This window comes from Manacus candei, unplaced genomic scaffold, assembly GCF_025592945.1.
Source record: "Manacus candei isolate 608988 ecotype Guabito, Panama unplaced genomic scaffold, ASM2559294v1 h1tg000046l, whole genome shotgun sequence".
NCBI lineage: Eukaryota > Metazoa > Chordata > Aves > Passeriformes > Pipridae > Manacus > Manacus candei.
The window spans coordinates 15,160,689-15,167,707 of record NW_026138094.1 but is presented as its reverse complement, the minus strand read 5'-3'; the positions used below and the strand labels follow the sequence as shown (position 1 = coordinate 15,167,707).

The following is a 7,019-nucleotide window of genomic DNA, read 5'->3' as shown; positions in this document are numbered from 1 at the left end:
AGGAGCTCCCCGTGCCTCAGGTTCCCCAAATACCACAACGGTGAACTCACACGGGAGCCATTAGAGCATAAAACACTTTGATTCATCCAAACCCACAGAATTTTGAAGGATTAAGCCCAAAGCTTTCAGAAGGATAAAATTAATTGCGCTCTACTTTACCCCCCCAGGTTAATCTCTTGGATATCACAACCCACTCACACAGTGATGGTTTGTGGAGAGCCCTCCACCCCCAGAGCTGCCAAAAACCTTTCACGAGCACAAGGCAGCGGCTCAGCTTGTTTGGATCAGCCTCTGCCGTTTCCAAATGAAACATTTCACAACTGTTTCCCATATCAAAAACCACGTGGCTGATTTAAGGAGCATTTGAAATGCTTGTTGAAAAGGCACAATTAAATACACGATTCTTAATTATGTGGACTGTATATTGATCTTATGGTTCCATCTGTTGCCACTGCTATATGGTGTCAGTGAAAATCCCTGCTCACATCAGACCTGGCGTGTCCCACCAGCCCGGGAAGCGGGAGCAGCTGTCATTGCTGGGATAGGGAAGAGGGGATTTGCTCCCTGGTTTGCAGGGGAAGGAGTCACTTCCAAGTGTGTGACATTATCAAATCGTGCCCTGCATCCACTCAGAGACAAACCAAGAGCCTCTTGCTGTCCCCTCTGTTCCTGCTGCTCAGGTTTGACCCGGATGCTCCGGCACAGCCTTGGTAACTGAGCTCCACCAAGGATGCGCTTCCCCTGTTTTGGTTAATCCCCTGCCCGGGATAAGGATGAACGTGGGTGTGTGTACACATGTATTTATTACCTGAGGCCACAGAGTTCTAAATGCAGCAGAGAAGCCTGGAAAACCCCTACGCTGCACAACAGGGTTGTGTTTTATGCCTCATGTGCCAGGAGACAAAATGTTCTCTGTGCGTGTCATCAAACATATTCCATTTCCAACCTCGGCATCTCAACCCCTTTGCCTGGTGGGATCTTCCTGTTACAAGAGCAAATACAGTGCAAAATAGTGTTTCATATTCTCTTTTTTTTTTTTCAGCTGCCATTCTTTTTTGCAGCCACAATCCCCCTTTTAATTGCACAGTGCATTAAAGGCTACATCACCTTAGAAACTCCTTGTAAATGAGATGCAGGCTAGAAATTAACCTCTATTTACTTAAGATTCAGACCTTTCTATTTAAGAAACCCATATTTGCAACAGGGAAAACCCATAACTCCTCATGTGGAGCCATCAGGGGGTTTCAGCCCAAGCTGAAAGACCCGAGACAGCTTGGAGAAGCCAAGAAACTTCACGTGGCCAACAAGCACCACCACGGTATTGAGAAACACTGTGGATCAGCACAAAACCCAAGCCCCAGGGAAGCAGATGGAGCAGATACTTAGGGGTTAAATCTATTTTGCTTAAGTGGCTATTTGTGCTTGTGGAAAGTAAAAGAAAAAAAAAGGACATCAATAAAATAGAGGAGCAGAAATCTTAGTTGCAAGTCTTGGCTGAGAAACGAGGTGGCCGTGCCAAAAAGTGACACGTTTAAGCTGGTGTGTAATTTTGATCTACATGTTTAAAATACTTTTCTCCGTTTGGTAAATGGAGGGTTTGAATGGGGCAGAGGGAGGGAAAGTACATTGAAAACACACACTGAAAACATACATTGAAAACACACATTTCTAATCACGACGACTTCGGGCCATAAAACGTGTTGGCTGAGGGCGGCGTGTTAAATAAGAGGGGGGTGGAAAACATGACTCACGAGGGCTGTGGATGTTGGAAGGCTGAAATGAAACGCTAACACAGGTCTCCTGAGGAGGTGCAGGGCTTTGAAAGGAAAACCCAGCAGCTGGGGCGGGTGTGTGGGGTTGGGGTTGACCTGCTGACCCTGCAGAAGAGCTTTGGGTGCTACTGTTGGTGCTCTGGTGAGCCTGCAGTGGTGGATCCCCCTGTCCTGTCTGCTCTGTGCACAGAGATCATGGCCATGGGATGGGGATCCCAGAGAGCAAAGCAACACAGACCCAAGTGGAGATGTCTGGTGAGTGACCCAGGTGGAAAGAAACCCTACAAACCCACTCCTTGGTGCTGATGAGCCGCACGGAGACACCAAGGCAACGCTTTTTGGAATCACTCTCTTATAGGAGAAAAAGAGGCTTTTCTCTTCTAATTCCTTGAGATTCCCATGTCAGTACCAGGATGGGTGTTAACTCAAAGGCAGTGGGGCTGCTCCCATCACAACCCAACCAGGCCCAGGGTGCTGGGACGGGGTGCCAGGACATGGTGCCACCGTGGCCACTGCCCAGACCCTCCTGGGACGTTACTGCCAGCAGTGACAGAGCCAGGCCGTGCACCAGACCCAGAGCAATTTCTGGTCAAGCACTGGGAATGTTTTTAATAGTAAATATTTACAACACAGAGTCCTGCTGAAATGACATTGAACGTGTTGTGCTCTCACCCTTTCATAAATCTGCAGCAGCTTTTACCAGCCTTTTAATTCCTCACATCATGAGCCAAACCAAAAGGGAACTGCCCCTTCTTTGTCCTGGGCATTCCCCAGGGCTAATTCCCACTTGTTTAATCAGGGTGTATGTGCTATTTCTCAACGTATCCTTCCTTTCTTCCTGTAAATTTTTGGCTGAGAGATATTAATATGTATTTTTTTCAATTATGCCATCTCCCAATATCTACCATTTATGATGCCCTTTGAATGCTGCTACTTCATCTAACGGGGTTCCAACAGAATTGTTGGAGGATCTGCCAGTGGGTGCAGGTCCATGCTGTTCATCATGACAGGATGGAGATTGTTCCACATGGACCCAGCCCAGACATGCCATTTGGATCAGGATCCCAATCGGAAATTCACCGCTTGGGCCCATCTCTAATTTTAATATTTCCGTTGAAATAAATTATGGACTTAATTGGAATTTCTGATTTGGTCTCTCTACTCCCCACGCTGCATAAATATCCCTCAGCATTTATTTTTTCCCCTTGCCCACAGCTCATTATATTTCCCTGTCTCGGGATTCTGGGTTTTTATAGCAATTTTATCCCATCTGCTGGGGGAAGTCCTTGAGGAAATGAAGCTATTTGGGGGCTCTGCTTCCTTCCCCGCTCTCGGGGATGAGGGGTCCCCACGAGTGTGCTGGGATGAAGGAGGTCCCTGGGGACACACCGGCCCTCACATGCACAAATGCTATTAATTACCATGTAAATGACTCTTCTTCCCATTTCAGGAGCTGGTTCCTGGCTCTCTGCAGCTGCATCACCAAGTTTGCTCCGTGCTTGAAGGCACGTGCTGCTCTGTGCAGGGAAATGGTTATTTTGGGTACTGAGATACCAAATTTCTCACCCACTGCTGCTTTGTTGTAGCAGCCTCGAACTGTGTCAGACACTGCTCGGTTTAACTGTGCCCTTCAGTTCTAAAATCCCATTTAATGGGTTTTATGGAAAATTTCCCTGTGCTTTTGGAGGCTGACAACACAAGGCAGAGGGTGGGAGGGGTAAGGAGGCTGATAAAAATACCCTAAAATACCAGTTTTAGAGTCATAGAATGTCCTGAGTTGGAAGAGATCCACAAGGATCATCTAGTTCAGCTCCTGGCCCTGCACAGGATGACCCCAGGAATCCCATCCTGGCCCTGAGAGCGTTGTCCAGTTACCTCATTCCTGCACGTTCCCTTTCTGCAGATCCACCTCCAGTCAGGGATGGACCTGTTTCACTCCAAACCCCACAGGGCCACCAACCAATGCAGGTTGTAACACTGGTCACTAAAAATCACCATTTATCCCACTCAAACCCTCTGACCTCCTTTCTCACAGCAGCTTTTCCAGCCTCAGCTCCCAGGCTCCTCATACCCCTAAATCCTCCCTCTCACCCCCATCATCTCATCAGCAGTCGGGTCCTCTGCCCTTCTCAGACCTCCCCAGCTCTTACAGGGATTTAGAGGACATATCCATGGAAACTTCAGCCTTGAATTTCACCTCCAGAGCATCTCTCCTGCTCCTATTTAAGGCACCAGTGTGGGCCATGACCAAAACCCTGCTCCTCATCCCCACCTATGGTCCATGTGCCTCGTGGTCCCTTTCACCCAGCACACGACCCCGTTGTTGAGTTATTTGGAACTGGTGGAGAAACTCTACTTTTTCTATCCCACCAACCCCCTTGTTTTGGTTGGAACCTCAGCTTTCTGCTCTAATCACACTAATTGCCCCCCTTCAGCCACCAGCAGCACCCAGAGCCAGCTCGAGGCAGTTTTTGGCTGAACACGGTGTGTAACAACCCGGCCTGGCCAGCACATTTACCTTGTACAAACTATACATTACACCCTGTCGTGAGTGTTTTCCAGAGGCAAAATTCCAGCTGTCGTGGCTGAGAAGTGCAGGAATGGGTCGGGAGCCTTTTTTTTTTCCCCAACAAAGACATTAAAATAATGGATAGGAAGCGATGCCAGCAGCCCCACACTTCTCAGCCTTTAATCTTGCTGCACAGCTATTACAGAGACCTGACGGGGTCTCTGGTGTTCCTGGCATTTTTCTTAATGAAAAATTAGCAAGAATAAGGAACAACTTGTCGAAATGGAGGGGAGCATTTCATGCATGACATGTTTTTGCAGACGCTGTAGCAGCAAGAGGAGAGCCAAAACAAACAGAAAGAAGAATTTTCATTGCCTGAAGTTGAATATGATCAGGATAAACTGCAGCCACATTTCTAGGAGAAATTTATGTGCTGGCAATAATCAGGCAATTTTAGCTCTCAAACCACCACCCCTTTTCCAAGTGAAAATCAAATTAATTAGTACATTTACCCCCTCAGAACAATCTTTTACGCAAAGCTAATCCCCAGCTCCCCTTTGCCTGGGGATGAAATGAGCTCCCTCAGGCTGCTGACAGTGGTTCAGGGCATCTCCCCCTTGGTCCTGCCTCCCTGTTGCTCACTTTTCAAGAGGCTTTCCTTGCAATCCAGAGAACACTGTGGCTAAGCTTGACCCGGAAAATATCAGCATGGAGTGTTGGGAAGGGTTCTTTGGCTCAGGAGGAGGCAGGAGAAGCTGCTCAGAGCTACTTGAGCAAAAGCCTTTGTGCTTCCCAAAGACCCATCAAAGATTCATGGAATCACGAAGGTTGGAAAAGACCTCCGAGATCATAAAGTCCAACTGTCAATCCAGAAACATCCAACTGACATGGAGAAACCCCCAACCACTCCTGGTCCAGCTCTGCCTTCTCTTTGCATTCCCAGGTGCCATGGAGAAGGGTGCAGCCCTCTTTGGGACCAGCACCCTGGGACACGTTGGCAAGCAGGGAAAATGCTTGGCCCAAAATAAACATTGATTTTCATGGGAACAAGAGACACTCAACCTCTTCCCAGCATGTCCAAAGCTGGGCTGAACCTCACCCCCTTGTTGGGATATAAATCATGCCAGCCGGGGCAGGATGGTGCCATCAGCTCCCCACTATGATATTTTGGTCCAACATTGCCAAAACTGCAATGAAGGGCAACTCCCAAACCCTATCAGGCTCTGATTAACCTCCCATGACTAGAGAATCCTTCGAACCAGCACTAAATTAGATTACCAGGATAACTTTTATCAATTTTTCTTGGGTTCTTTGTCCCAGGCTGACAGAGGAGCCTTTGTTTCAGACCAAAATGCTGGGGGGAGACATGAGACATCACAACCCTGCTCTGAGTCCCGGCCAAGGCCACCATGACCCAACATGCAGGGTCCCACCAACACCTATGGGCACCTGCACAGACGTTTGATTCTCAGTTTGAAGGTTCTTCCAGTGCCCTTTTCTCTCTTGCACATGATTTCCTGGGAGCAGAAGCAGTTTGTGGGATGAGCACAGTGCAGTCTGGCTGATCGATGCCCTTCTTGGGAAAGGGCAGGGGCGTGCAGAGTTCTGCCAGCTTAGTAAATAAGGATCCACCATGCTCATAAAATTCCAGCACAGCCAAGCATGATGGTGCCATCTGCTCCTCGTTTGGTGAGATCCCTGGGAGGTGCCACGCTCCGGCTTCGACTCCCGCAAAGGGCTGGCACGGCTGCGGAAGGCAGGGGACATCCCTCGGTCCCAATGGCTTTGGCTGTCATGGAATTGCTTCCTAAACAGAGCCCTTCTGCAGGGGGAACGCTGGAGTCAGGACTGAGGGCTCAGGATAACACAGCCAGACAGCAAGATTGATTGGAATTGTGTAAGATAGCCCTTAGCTCACCCGCGATTATAATTACGTTAAATTGCTATTTAATGGTTTTTCACATCATCTTTGACAGTAGGTTATTTTTGTAATCTTTATTTAAAATAAACTCTTTTTCTGTCTCGTTGCTGAAACCCTTCCCTGCTTCTATTTTGTGCTCGGTGCATTAGGAAATCAGTTTGTCTTCATTATCCCCAGACTTCTGCATCACTCCATTATTACCACAAGATTAGAAAATAAGTAGCTCCCCCAAAAGGGCTTCTGGGTGAACAAACTTTCTGGTTGGAGTAAAATGAAGTGGAGCCTTTCCCCAGTGCTATCCATGTACCGCAGCCTGTCATTTCCTCATGCTGCCCTGCCAGAGCAGCAGGAAAATCTGGGCTTGGAATATCCTCCCTCCAGCTGCATCAGAGCCACTGTTACAGGGGTTTCGAAGGGAGTCGGGCACTTTGGGAAGCTCTGCCAGCTCTCAGGGTGGAAATAGAATCCAGACCAATGAATGGAAAACTAATATTTCATCTTCAAAACGCTGTGGTAGTGGCTGGGTGCTGTGACCCACCACTGCCAGGGGGATACTCAGACCAACCCAAGCAGACACTCCACCCTCCAGCCAACCCTGGACATCAAGACTTGGGTTTTGGCTAAAGCCCACCTCTAAATCCAAAGACTTTCTATCTGTCTGAACCAGAATGGAAGGGGAAAAACCTCTGGGAGCTGCTGAGCTGAAGGAGCTGGAGCATCCTCATGGAGTCCAGCATTCCTGCATCCACTCAGCTGAACCACACTGGCACCTGCCTGAGACCAGGCTTTTCCCACATCCCTTCCTTCCTCAGCATTG

General features: G+C 48.4%; 1 long non-coding RNA gene across 1 annotated transcript; it reads right to left on the bottom strand.

Annotated features, from left to right (window-relative positions):
• Nucleotides 1-820: 820 nt before the first annotated feature.
• Nucleotides 821-5,081, bottom strand: LOC127475289 (uncharacterized). The gene is made up of 3 exons (XR_007906164.1): nucleotides 4,975-5,081; nucleotides 3,194-3,289; nucleotides 821-982 (listed from the first exon to the last, which is right to left on the bottom strand). It is a non-coding gene; the product is annotated as an uncharacterized LOC127475289 (long non-coding RNA).
• Between the last annotated feature and the right edge of the window lie 1,938 nt (nucleotides 5,082-7,019).